This window comes from Mustela erminea, chromosome 10 (assembly GCF_009829155.1).
Source record: "Mustela erminea isolate mMusErm1 chromosome 10, mMusErm1.Pri, whole genome shotgun sequence".
Lineage (NCBI taxonomy): Eukaryota > Metazoa > Chordata > Mammalia > Carnivora > Mustelidae > Mustela > Mustela erminea.
This window is the reverse complement of record NC_045623.1, coordinates 7,199,869-7,213,237: the sequence shown is the minus strand read 5'-3', so window position 1 is coordinate 7,213,237 and position 13,369 is coordinate 7,199,869. Positions and strand designations below refer to the sequence as shown.

At 47.0% G+C, this 13,369-nt stretch overlaps 1 protein-coding gene across 1 annotated transcript in view; it reads right to left on the bottom strand.

The window, feature by feature from the left end:
- The window catches only part of ZNF697 (zinc finger protein 697), a 32,692-nt gene extending 30,839 nt beyond the window's left edge, over nt 1-1,853 (bottom strand). Inside the window, exon 1 of the mRNA XM_032302205.1 lies at nt 1,499-1,853. The gene's annotated coding sequence lies outside the window, so the exon portion shown is untranslated. The remainder of the gene's footprint in view (nt 1-1,498) is intronic.
- Between the last annotated feature and the right edge of the window lie 11,516 nt (nt 1,854-13,369).

The window sequence follows — 13,369 nt, the reverse complement described above, 5'->3', positions numbered from 1 at the left end:
GTGTTTCTCCCTACAAACCCTTTATACAAGGTGCAGGGCTCTGCCCTACCACCTCCTCCTTAACCATGAGCCTTGGGTGCTCCTGCCTCACCACCAAGTGTCATTTTTAAAGGTCCATCTGGCTCTTAAAATATATTCCACATTAACTAATATCCATGTATTGTCTTGTTAAGAGAAAGAGGTAACCATCTGGATACGGCATTTAAAAAAAAAAAAAAAAGACGGGAAGGGGAAAAGGAGAACCAGAGGCCTTGGTCAAGTAAGTTCAGATACAGCAATAACACTTGGGCCGTGTTCAAAGTTGCCCACTCATCCATCACAGCTCCTCAAAGACTATTAACTTGCTAGCCATTATCCAACCACCTTCACCACACCCTCAGTCCCCCAGGGAAGAGCATAAGGCCAGAGGGGATGCGGCGTATTCATGTCACCCCCAACCCCAGGTAAAAGACAAATAAGTCCGCTATAAAAGCGGGAATACAACAAGCCCAAATTGAACCCAGCCTAGCGCTCCTTGTAGCAAGGGATGGGTGATTCACTCCTGGGGTGGGGGGGGGGGGGGCAGTGAGGAAAAAGGAAAATCGTGGAAAGTCCCAGAGGAAGTGGTAACCCTATTCTCGAAGCCTGGCCAGAATGTACACTGGCTCATAGGTACACTCAGCGCCCCTGCGGCCGCTGCTCTCCTACCTCAACCTCTTCTCACTCGCCCTCTCCTCCCAACACGCGTCTCACCCCCATGCCTCCACTCACAGCATTATCCTTGGGTGAATGTATCAGCTTTGTCCCGCTACCCACCACCGGCAGACATGGACATCTGGGGTTGGGAAGTCCACCACAGATAAACGGGGCGACGAGCTGCTGCCCATTTCCCACCCACTCATCCTTATTGTGCCATTTGCCCAGTCTGATGGCAGCCCAAGCCGCTGATGTGAGTCGGCTAGAATGCAGCGGAGAGGGCAAAGGAGGAACACATAGCACAGGGACCCAAGAGGACCCGCTGCCCCTCTGTGAAGTGCCCCACCCCCACCCCTCCAGCCTCGAGTCGGGCTGGGGGCGCAGACAGACAAGGGAAGGGAAGCACACTCGGTCCCTGTCCGCAGCTGCACACAAAGCCCTTCACCTTCTCCTTGCCTTCCAAGCTCCTCCCTGGGCTTCGTTTTTCCGAGGGTCTCGGATGCCCCCTTCGGTGGTCGGCGGGACGGTCCCACCCGCCTTCGCCGTTCTGCCCCCTCCTCCCTAGCGTCTCAGCCGCCTCTTCCCCGCCCCTCGCCACAGACCCCGGAGGGAGCTCAGACCGGGTTCGGGGCCGCAAGAGCACCCCACACGCGCGGGGCCCCTGCGCCCCGGGAGAGCGGACAGCGGTCCAGCGCGCGCCGCACAACTTCGCCCAGCCTCTCCGCCACCCGCTCGCGGGCGCACAGTCCATCCCCGCAGCGGTCGGGTCGGGTGCCCGACCAGTCCCAGCCGCTCGAGAGCCCCGCCGCAGCCACGCTCCTACCTGCGCGGCGGCGAGAAGCGAGGGCAGCACGCGCCCCGGCCGGACTCCCGCGCCGCGTCTGCCCTTGTGCTGCTGCTGCGGCGGCGGCGTCTGCAGCGGCCGCGGGCTGGCTGGCTGGCTGGCTGCCCGGCTGACTCCTCACTGGGGCTTCCTGTAGGGCTGGACAAAGGACATTTCCTGGGAGGAGCAGGGGAATGTTCCCAGCATGCCTCGATTTGTAGTTCCCCGGGACTTCCTGCCACCAGGGCAGCGGGCGCGGAGGCTTCCCCAGCCACACGCGCACTCCGCACGCGAGGACACGCGCTCGCTCCTTCTCTCGCGCTCCAGGACTGGGAGCCGCAGGGGCGTCTAGCCCTGGGCCCGGCCCCGCCCCACGGCCCCGCCCCGCAGCCCCGCCCCGCCCCGCGGCCCCGCCGAGCGCGACTCCGCTCTCGCGAACGCGGCCGCCCCCGCAGCTGGTGGCCTGTAGCTGAGCTGTCGCGGGGTGCGGGAGGACTCCGCGGTGAGAGCTGCCATTTCTTCGCATGGGGGAAGTTTGGGGTGGGTTCTTTTTGAGTTGACTTGTTTTTTCAATAGATTTCTTTTTCTTTTTCCTTGTCTTTTTTAAACCGCCGGAATCCTGCTGGGGGCGGTATAAAGAACTTGACTGCTCACCAGGTATTCAGGTTCCTTAAGATTTGGGTGCTCATCCTTAAAACCGTAAGACCTGTTTTGTTTCCAGATCCTGACCCCGTGACATTGTTCTCTCCCATGTTGGCCTTGTCCCAGGCGTGTTTTCAAGAAAAGTAATTAAATTAAGAGATTGAAGACAAATTGCATGAATTAACTCCAAGACACGTAAAACAACAACAACAAAACAATCTGTGCTGCAGACTTAGGAGCATGCTGGAATTTCTGTTTCTCTTTCTCTTGTTCGCCTTTAGGATTTGGTTTCGTCCGCCTTACAAACAGACGCGATGACCACTGTATGGTCATCTGTATCAGGGGTTTATGAACATTGGGCATTGGCTATAAGAGAGAACTCCACTTCCAGGCCAGCCTATCAGGAGTCCGCCACAAATTCCTGTCTAATTCTGGAATTGCATACCCAGGACACTCATGGGAAAAATCAGGGAAGGGCCACATGGAGACTTAGGAAAAGCAGTGCTCTCTCCTTAGGGAGGGTGATCAGAATGTAATGAACGGAGCTAGGAAAGGAAGAGTTCCAACATGCTCTAAAATGTGTTTGAAATGTAACCAGAGAGAGGGTCATAATGACCGTGCCTATCCATTCGGTCTCTCACATTTCAAATGCGCATGTGCACATTCAATGTGCACTTAAGAAAAGTGCATCCACGTTGCGGTTCTAGTTCTTTCTCTTGAGATACTTAACCACAGGGATAAGATGGGCTGGATCCATTTAAGGTGTAGCGATGGTGAGAAGTGTGCCGATGTCATCAGCTACCTCCCCAAAGTTCCCATTGCATGTCTCCCTGTTGACTGTCCACCTAAATTAATTTTTGTGTCATCTTTGCATTTGGGGGACCCTGCAAATCACTGCTTCCTAAGGGTTTGCAGTCTGGTAACATTCTTTTTTTTTTTTTTTTACTTTTTTTTTTTTAAAGATTTTATTTATTTATTTGACAGAGATCACAAGTAGGCAGAGAGGCAGGCAGAGAGAGAGGGAAGCAGGCTCCCTGCTGAGCAGAGAGCCCAATGTGGGGCTCGATCCCAGGACCCTGGGATCATGACCTGAGCTTTAACCCACTGAGCCACCCAGGTGCCCCAGTCTGGTAAAATAAAACTGTCCCTTCCTCCACCACCACCAAGAAAAAGAAAAAAGATAATTGATAATCATTTGGCAAACCCAGCGACCTCTTGTAGTGTTCAGCTTGAAAAGAGGAAACACTTGCTATAGCATTTAACGTGGCCTGCTATGCCCTCAGCAGAGCTATTTTCTGCCTTCCAATATAGCACACTCTTCTCATTCCCCTCCTACGTTTCTAAGTTAGCTCAAGATGCCTAAAATTTCACTCACCTCCCTCCCATACCAAAACCGTCTCTCTCTTTTGTTGCCAACCCCGGTTAACTGGTGACTTCAGTAGGGATCTGTTTAACACTTACTACACATTAGTCACCATGCCCAGAGTAGACATATGTTAACGTTCCACTGTAAGACATTTACTGAGTAAGCTCTGTCTTAACCCTCAAGAAGTTCATACTCCTGGGCTCCATGCTGGGTGTAGAGCCTACTTTAAAAAAAAAGGTTCCTACTCCAGCTGACATCACACAGACAATTACCACATAACATTTAAGTGCTATAAAAGAGCAGTACATAGAGGTTTGTGTTCTCAGAGGGTCTCACTCTTTGCATAAACTCTTTTGTTCAGGCGAAATCAGGAATGGGAACAAGAGAGGCCCGGAAACACAAGTAGTAAATAGGGACACTCCGTGTGTGAAATTTGGTTGCGAAGGGGGTGGTAACTGGGAAGGAAATAGGGTCTAAGGGGAAGACGATTTCTGTTTGTGGGCTTTCTGTTTGTTTAGTTTTTAAGATGAGAGCTCCTTGGGGATGCTTGAAAGCTGATGGGAAAGGTCTAGGAGAGAGGCAGAGGGTGAAGGCAGAGGAGAGAGAAAGGAGAAGAAATCAGGCATTCAACAAATACTTGTTGAATTAACTAATTCCTGTGACATATCATTGCTGAAGATGCTCAGATCGACATTAATAAATTGCACATTCCCAGCTAATATCGGCAGAGCCTGAGACCAGACAGAAATGACATTCCTTTCCTTGCCGTCATGCATCCTCCCCCGCCCTTCAAGCCCTCAGGGAGGGAGTAGGGAGTGAGGGGAGGGACACAAGGGCTCCCTGATGTTACAGGATGGAGGTCAAGATTTCCAATTCTACAGCAGATTCCAAGGCACACAGCAACTTCAGAAAAGCCTTAACTTCCCAGCCTCTGTGTTTAATTTTTTAATTAAGTGAATATTTGGGATGCCTGGGTAGCTCAGTCAGTTAAGTAGCTGCCTTTGGCTCAGGTCATGATCCCAGCGTCCTGGGATCCAGCCCCACACTGGGCTCCCTGCTCAGTGGGAAGCCTGCTTCTCCCTCTCCTGCTGCTCCCACTGCTCTTTCTCTCTCTGTTAAATAAATAAATAATTAAAAAAAAAAAATAAACAAATATTTTACCCTTGCCTTTTTTCCCCTTCACTTTGAGATAGAATAGGTAACTATACTCATCCTTACTTTTCAAAATGGGAATTGAACCTGGAGAGATTTGCCTCCATGTTTTAACAAGCATGAGGTGGACACCTGTTGTTTCCTTACCTATACAAGCATCCATCCTCCCCCCACTCCCGCTTTTGTGGTAACAACACCTTTGGGGAAACAGTCCCCTTTCCAGCTTAGCCTTTACCGTTTTGAGAGGGGCTCTGCTTCAGTGGTGGGTGCATAATCATCACCTATCAACTACCTTGTTCCATTGCTGTACAAAGGATCAGCTACTAAAAGAAGCAAAGCTGAGAAAGGTGGGCGTGTGCGCACACACACGCACACATGCACGCACATGCAACATACAGACAGACAGAGACGGAGATGGAGAACACCACGCACCAACAAATCCTTACGTTATTGTTTGATCACTCCTGAAGGCAAGGTAACCCTAGATATCTTGTTAGATGAGCCAGAACATTCCCTTTTGGACTTAAGCTATTTTGACTTCCGTTCCATGTCTTGCAGCCAAGAGGGTTCTCTCGGCTGAGTATGGGGTGTTAGAGTGCAGATCCTCCAATGGGCAGCTAGAGAAGCTGAAGAAGGGTGAGAGGCGGAAGGATCCCCCTGTCCCAGGCTGGGGAATTAGAAATCTTGGTGATGCAGGTCATCAAAAACACCGAATAGAAGGTCTCCAGGTCCCAGCATTTCAAAGGTGGAGTTTTAGAGGTCTTGATGGACAAATGTCAGCCCTTGGACTGCTTGCAGTGTTTATAAATATTCCAAAGAAAGAGACAGGCTCATGTTGAAACCGGCCTCTTCAGAAGCAGGAAGGAACAAATTACAGCCTGGCTAAAAGATGCTCCTTTCTGACTCTAGCCAGCAAACCTAAATGGTCAAGAGTCAGATATATTGAGCCATGCCAGGATGAAAAAAGGAAATTCTGCACCCTTTCCAGAGTAACAGCAAAGGCAGGAAGGTTTTTAAAAAAAAAAAAAAAACCTCATCATGGAAAGACCGTCTCCAGGGTCTGCAGGTCTGCATCAGACTCCTGCTGTGCCATCCTTGTCCGAGAAAGGGAAGAATTAACCCCATTTTAAGTAGGGTGACCATATAATTTATAATCCCAAATGGGACAATTTGGAGTGTGGGGAGGGGTGCTATTAATAATTACACCTGAATGACAGCTCTAAAGCAGGTCACCCTAATTAAAAGAGCTCACCACTAGGATACAGCCTTGCATCAAGAGGCCAATCTGGGGACGCCTGGGTGGCTCAGTTCGTTAAGCAGCTGCCTTGTGCTCAGGTCATGATCTCAGCGTCCCGGGATAGAGTCCCGCATGGGGCTCCTTGCTTGGCGGGGAGCCTGCTTCTCCCTCTGTCTCTGCCTGCCATTCCGTCTGCCTGTGTGCTCTCTCTCTCTCTCTCTGACAAATAAATTTAAAAAAAAGAAAAAGAAAGAAAGAATAAAAGGCCAATCTGTCTGTCCTCCGCCGTCCCAGTTCATTGTTCCGGTTGCCCCCAGGCAGAGGTCAGGATGGTGGCCATTAAACTGAAGACTGGAAAGGAAATCAACCATAAGGCTTTTCCTTAACAGACAGAAAGCTCCGGGCCAGGGTCTAGAGTGTAGATGAACCCCAACACTGCTGAGTTACAAGAGCAAGTGGGTGGGAAAGCAGTTCAGTCCTGAGAACAGAAACCCTCCCCAGTCCCCACTGAGGTTGTGCTCAGCAATGAAAATAATGAATAAGAATCTTTCTCAAGAGTTCAAGTGGAAACAGCTCCATTGGCTGTCATTGACAACTCAGTTCTTTCCGCGGCGGGTAATTCTTGCTATTTCTAATTAGCAGAGTTGAACGCATCCTATAGGATAGCCTCGCGGCTGATTATTTCCCCTTTCCTTTGCTACAAGTTGATTTGCCCTATTTTTTCTTCTACCACTTTACACGGACTGTGCGGGGAGCATCACCAGATCTGTAGTTTAGCCATGAGCTATCAGAACAGAAATCACTTAACGGTCAAGGACCAGGAACTAGACCCAAAGTAAAGTTCTCTCCCTTTGGAGTGTGTGTGAGTAGCTTTTCATGTATGCTTAGAATCATCACAGGCTATTAGGTGGGGACATTTTTTAAATCAAGTGTATGGAAGAAAGCGAGCCAAGAGATAGACTGTAGGACCCAGCTCTTATTTTTGGCTAGCTCAGCTTGCGTTTCCCTTCTTAGAATAAATGCCCTAATTTTCCTTCAGAGAAACTGTCTCTCAGCTTTAGTCTTGTCTAGAAGAGCCTTTCACCTTCCCCACCTCTACCTCTTAATCATGCAACTCCAGGGCTAGGTCTGTAACCCAGCCAGGCAGTCGGCACTCCCATAGACCAGCGAGGGATCCAGAAGGGGCAACTGACCCAGAAGCTAAGGTTAAAGAAACCCTTTTTCGGGGCACCTGGGTGGCTCAGTGGGTTAAGCCTCTGCCTTCAGCTCTGGTCATGATCCCAGGGTCCTGGGATTGAGCCCCGCATCGGGCTCTCTGCTCAGCGGGGAGCCTGCTTCCTCCTCTCTCTGCCTGCTTCTCTGCCTACTTGTGATCTCTGTCTGTCCAATGAATAAATAAAATATTTAAAAAAAAAAAAAAGAAAGAAACCCTTTTTCTCTGTTGGAGCTGCTAATGGAAAAGACCGCAAAAACCTGAAGATGCTAGAGAAGGGAGGCTAGAGGTTGGAACCTGAATGCGGCATCAAACAGAAAAGAGTGGAGAAGAGGGAAAGACAGAGAAAGAAAGAGAAGTTTATTTGAGGTCTTCAACTCACCCTATCCCTGTACTTGTCAGTTACATGAGCGATTAAATATCCCTAACCATTACAGTGTTTATTTATCTATCTAATTGAATTGGATGTCTACCCACTTCAACAGAAATAGTTCTAACTCAAGTCCTCCGAGAATGTGTTTTGGTGTTTCTCATGGTGAAAATTCTCAGGCAAGGCGGAGGAGAGTGGGAGGCAAGAATGAGCTCACCTGGGCAGCTTATCAGTGAAATGTCAGTGGACACCTGTACCGGCTCCCTAATTCCATCATCCAGGCTGGTTAGGACTGTGTGTGGGAAACTGACCGACCGCCTTCTAGGGTTGGATTGACACAGCACACAAGGATCAGTCAGTGCCCAACTTGGAAGAGACATGGTCTCATCCTTGTCTTGATATGTTTGCTGAAAAATAAATAACAAAAACAAAAGATTTTCAGCCCTTGCAGTTATTGTGTAACTTGGCTTGTTTATTATTAGATAACATACAGCTCTGCTTTGTTTTGTTTTCTGGTGGCATTTATCTTCTTCTTCTCAAGCCCTAACGAAAACTTGCATTCCCACAGCCAGGCCTTTCTTTCTCCTCTGCCCAGAGCCGGCTGGCTCTCCACTGTCAGTCCCTATGCTTTTGTGGATAACTACTGCCCACCCTAAACCTAACTGTCCCTTCCTTATCGAGACGTCCTCAGACCACTCTGTCTACAGTAGACTCCCCTTCTTTCTCTCAGTCCTTTGTTTTCTTCGTGTTTGAAACACTTTAATAAACTTTGTTTTCCTGTGTTTTGTCTCTCTCCTGCAGCTAGCATGGAAACTCCCAGAGTGTGGTCTCTGTCTCTCTGATTCATACTTTTGTCCCAAGAGCCTAGCACAGGGCTCAGCTCCTATAATAGGAACTCAAAATGTATTTGGTGAATGCATTTAATGAAGAAATATTTTTTAAGCACCTGTGAGTAGTATTATTGTTCACTGTGGGCAACTTCTCTTAGATCCATTTATTTATTTATTATTTATTTATTTATTTTAAAAGATTTTATCCATTTATTTGTCAGAGAGAGGGGGAGAGAGCACAAGCAGTGGGAGCAGCAGGCAGAGGAAGAAGCAGGCTCCCCACTGAATAGGGAGCTCAATGTGGGACTTGATCCCAGGACCCCAGGATCGTGACCTGAGCTGAAGGCAGGTTCTTAACCGACTGAGTCACCCAGGCATTCCCAGATCCACTTTTTTTAAAGTAAACTTTTTAATAAAGTATAATGTATTAAAAAATGAAGAGTTCATTAAAGTAAAGTATGCAGATATCAAAGACTATCTTATTTCCTAGAGCAGAATTTGGGGATGGGATAAGCGAAAGTATTTTCCATCTGATCAAAGGAAATAGAGGGAGGAGAAGGGGATGTTTTTGCTGGGATTTACTTGGCTGAGGGTTAGGTCTTGAACAATCTGCTTCCTACATATGTTTCTCCCAGCATGAGCCCAAGACTTTGTTTCCTTGCTGGGCTCCAAATAGCCTAGAACCTCTTATCCCTCATGGATGGGGAGGTGAGGAAAATAAATTGTGAGTACTGGGAAAAATTAGGTTAAAGTAGGCTAAGGTATATCTTTCAGTCCCCTCTGTACTTCAGAAACTAGAAAGTTATTTAGTTCACTAAGTTTTTAAAGATTTTTTTAAAAATTTATTTATTTGACAGACAGAGATCACAAGCAGGCAGAGAGGCGGGCAGAAGGCTCCCTGCTGAGCAGAGAGCCTGATGCGGGGCTCAATCCCAGGGTCCTGGGATCATGACCTGAGCTGAAGCCAGAGGCTTTAACCCACTGAGCCACCCAGACACCCCAAGTTCACTAAGTTCTTAAAACAAATCTGTATCTGATTTGATGGAGAAACTTTAGACGCCCCCTCCCTAAGATTAGAAGCCGGATAAGAATGGCCAGTATCACTGCTACTCTTCAAAATGGTACTGGAAATCTATCCCAACGCAAATGACAAGAAAATCAAAGGCATAAACGTTAAAGAAGAAGCAGCAAAGCTGTTATTTGCAGATGATCTGATCATCTACATGGAATTCATCATAAACAAGGAACCATCTATTTATTTAACATTCACAAATAGGCTCTATTTCACAAATAAGGAGGCTCTGGGTGGCTACATTAGACCGAGGTTATTCAGAAGTAAGCCTCAGAGGCTGAATTTAAGCCCATGAGGTAAGCATGAGAACATCCAGTGTGGGAGTGTAAAGGCCAGAGCCGGGAAGCTCCACCCAGCAGAGCTCCAGCCATGCCTGCACCCTCTGTGCCCAGCGCTCCACATCGGGGACACCAAAATGGCAGCCACAGGTAGTAATGGCGAATCTGGTGAAGGAACAATAACCACACGGGGAGAGAACTCTGTGACTGGGCTTACGTGGCAAGCAATCGGGGCCCAGAAGAAACTGGGCTTGTCAGAGGTTGCTTTCCCAGGGGTGACACCACCGCTGAGTCTTGGAGAAGAGAAGTAGGTTTTGGGGGGCGCTCCCAGCAAGGACAAACACCGAGGGGCCGTACTGGAGAGGGTGGGGCAGGATGGTCCTGCAGGGAGTCAGAGGCTAGAGAATCAGGCACGGGCCTGGCTCCTGAATGTCACTGTGGGTCATGTGGAAGAGTGCGGACAGTGGACGCAGCACTGGGGTAATGAGACAAACTAAGAAAAGAAGCATCTCTAAGGGCAGACAGACTGGAAAGAACATGGCTCAGCCCTCACAGGTTGAAGGAGGAAGCGGGGTTACTGTCTTTGTGTCTGCCAACTCCACAGCCAGCAATGATCACTTCCATTGTCATGTTCTTTTTCCAGTCCTTTACTACCAGTCACAGCTTTTTAAAGGGTGTTACCAAAACTTTATCCTATGCTGAATAAGGTTGCGTTAAACCTCCCGCCCACTTGGCTAGTACCCCCCGCCCCCACTCATCGTCTTTTCTCTTCGATCCTTGTGGCTTCATCTCCAGTCAAGCAAGAGGGTCCCCCAATATAGCTTCAATAAAAGAAAAATCCATTCATTCAACAAATGTTTACGGAGTGTTTATGGCACGGGGATACCACAGTAAATAAAATATGGTCTCTGCTCTGAAGGAGCTTATGGGCTTGAGTTGACCAAACAGATAATAACACCAGAATCGGAAAACATTATATGATACTCTGTGTCAACCTGTGTTCTCCCATACAGGAATCTGTCAGTCATTTAATTCTCTGGACAACGCTATAAGGCAGGTTGTACGAGGTATCCCTGCCATCTTACCTGACTAGTGGGCTTGGGACACCCAACAGCATAGCTCTAGTGTCTGTGACTTCTCCCCTTCACTTTAACAGCTTAACAACAATCTAGTGTGATAAATGACATGATGTAGACACGTTGCATTAGAGAAGCATTCAGGGTACTACTGGTACCTAACCCAGCCTTCGGGGTCAGCAGCCATTTTCTGGAAAACTTTCCAGCCAAACCTGAAAGGGACAGTAGGAGCTAGCCAGGTGACAGAGAAAAGGAGGGAGGTGACTCTGGGTCAAAGAAATCATAAGTGTAAAGTCTCAGGGTCCAGAAACAGCTTGGCACCCATCACAAAGCATCCTGAAAGGCTAAATGAGGCCTGGATGAGAGAGTGACAGTGGGGGCAGGGAGGAATAAAAGTTCAGTTGATTGACCTAGATCTTAACATCTGGTGCTAGAAGAAAACATGTAGTCAAGACATCGGAACAGATTATGGACAAGGTCCAGAAAATCCCGAGTTCAAATATCATATCCCTTTCAAGACAGGATGACTTTTTTCTCGAAGCCAAAATTCGAATCATGTTTTTGGATTTGTGGATTCATTTAATGTCTTAGAAAAATATTTCTTACTGACCACATGGAGTTATATATTTAAACTTTCATCTTTGTTGAGAGGAATAGAATTGCATTAAAATACATGTAAAATTACCCCCTACAAGTCAGTTACTACCGTGACTGAACCATCATTCTTAAATTCAACATGAATTTATTAAGCACCTACTAGATGGTCAGGCCTAGTATATAACACCAGAGGGCACCTCAGTGAAGAAGACAGGTCCGTGACCTTGCACTATGCATACTTCAGCATATCGTGAGTAGCTTAGAAGTCTGGAACCATGGTTTTCATATTTGTAGAATATATAAAGTTTTTGGTCCAGGCATCTCATCTTACAGAAAAAGAAACTAAAGAGGTTAAGTGATTTACACACATTCATACAACTCAGTATAGTGCAGTGTTGGGGACTTAACCCAAAATCACATACTTCCCAGTCAGTGCTCTTTTCAATAGCACCCCACTCGCTTAGGTCTCCTGAATCACGGGTTCAAGCAGAGTGTTTGTCGAGAAGCCAAGCAGAGCTGTAAGTCAGGATTCTCACTGGACCATTTCATGAGCAATCTAATATTCTCCCCCTCTCACGAGATAACAGCCTAGAAAAAGCCAACACTGTCCAATTTACAAAAATGTTTTCATGTTCATTATATCATCCAAGCTTCAAGTGGCCCTATGAGGTAGACTCTGTAGATATTAATCTCCACACCGATGAGGAAATGGAGCTTTAGCATTTCAGTGACATGAGCATGGTGACAAGCAGCCAGGAGGGCATGGCCAGTGGCCCCAGCCACAATCCACAGAGGCACTGAAACTACCCGGGAATTAATCAGAGATTCCATGCCATTTAACTCAGATTTCCACCAACACTCTCAACACAAGTGATGAGATGTGAATTGTTTCTATTCTCACTCAAGGAGTCCTTGGATAAAAATATAAAAACACTCTCAGGTCTGTGGATATACCTTAGTGGAGATTTTCTGTGCTACACACATGCATATTTCTTGGTGTAACTAGAGTCTTGTCCCAATCCCAAGAAAACCTGAGGCTGGCAGCTGAATTCTAAAGCCAGTGTATGACAAAGCATAGGGAATGAGAGCTTTTTTTAAGTATAAATTTAAATCCTTTCTTTATACCTCCCATGGAGTCATGTAATTGGAAATGGAAATGGAAGAGAAAACAAAGATTGCAGAAATGCGGTAAGTGTTTCATGAGTGTCGAAGTCAATGAATAAGTAATAGAAAGGAAATGTACAAAAATATGTTTGGGTTATAGATGATACAAGAGAAGTGTGAATCCATCCTTGCTATTAAGGAATTAGAACAATAAGGTATTCAGATGAAAAATGAAAAGTCACTCTTCACATACCACGGGCAGTCTTGCTACTCCCACAGTGATTTGAGAAAAATATTTTTTTAGGAAATATATCTTGAACAAGACTGTGCAGTTATATCCAACTAAGATATCTCTGCCTTTGGTGAGTGTGAGTGACTAATGCTTTCCAGTTACGGATGCTGGGAAAACTGCTCCACAAAAGATAATTCCAAACAAGTAAAATAGTCTGCTGTAGTTTGCACATATAATAAATCCCTTTATTTGAGCATAAAGAGAGATTTGGTTTTTCTTAACGTAACTAACCATCAGGGTTCACCAGCCCGCCCTATTAAAGACTCCAAATTTGAAGGGATGCCAGATAATCCAGGGTCTAGATCTGCCTTCCAGGCCTCAAGTCTGTAGGCTGAGGCTCCATTCTTTAACCCTTACCATCTGTTTTTCCCTTGAAAGTCTTTGCTCCTTCCCTTCCCATATTTCCCACCCCAGATGCCCAGAGACCTGATAGACGGAGCCACAGAACACTCACGCTCTATGGCATTCAGATTTTTAAAACTGAAATACAATCAATATACAATGTTATATTAGTTTCAGGTGTACAGCATGTTGGTTCGACAATTCTGTACGTTACTCAATGTCCACCTCGATGAGTGTTGTCACCGTCTATCACCATATGACACTATTACAAATTTTAGACTATGTTCCCCGGGCTGTACT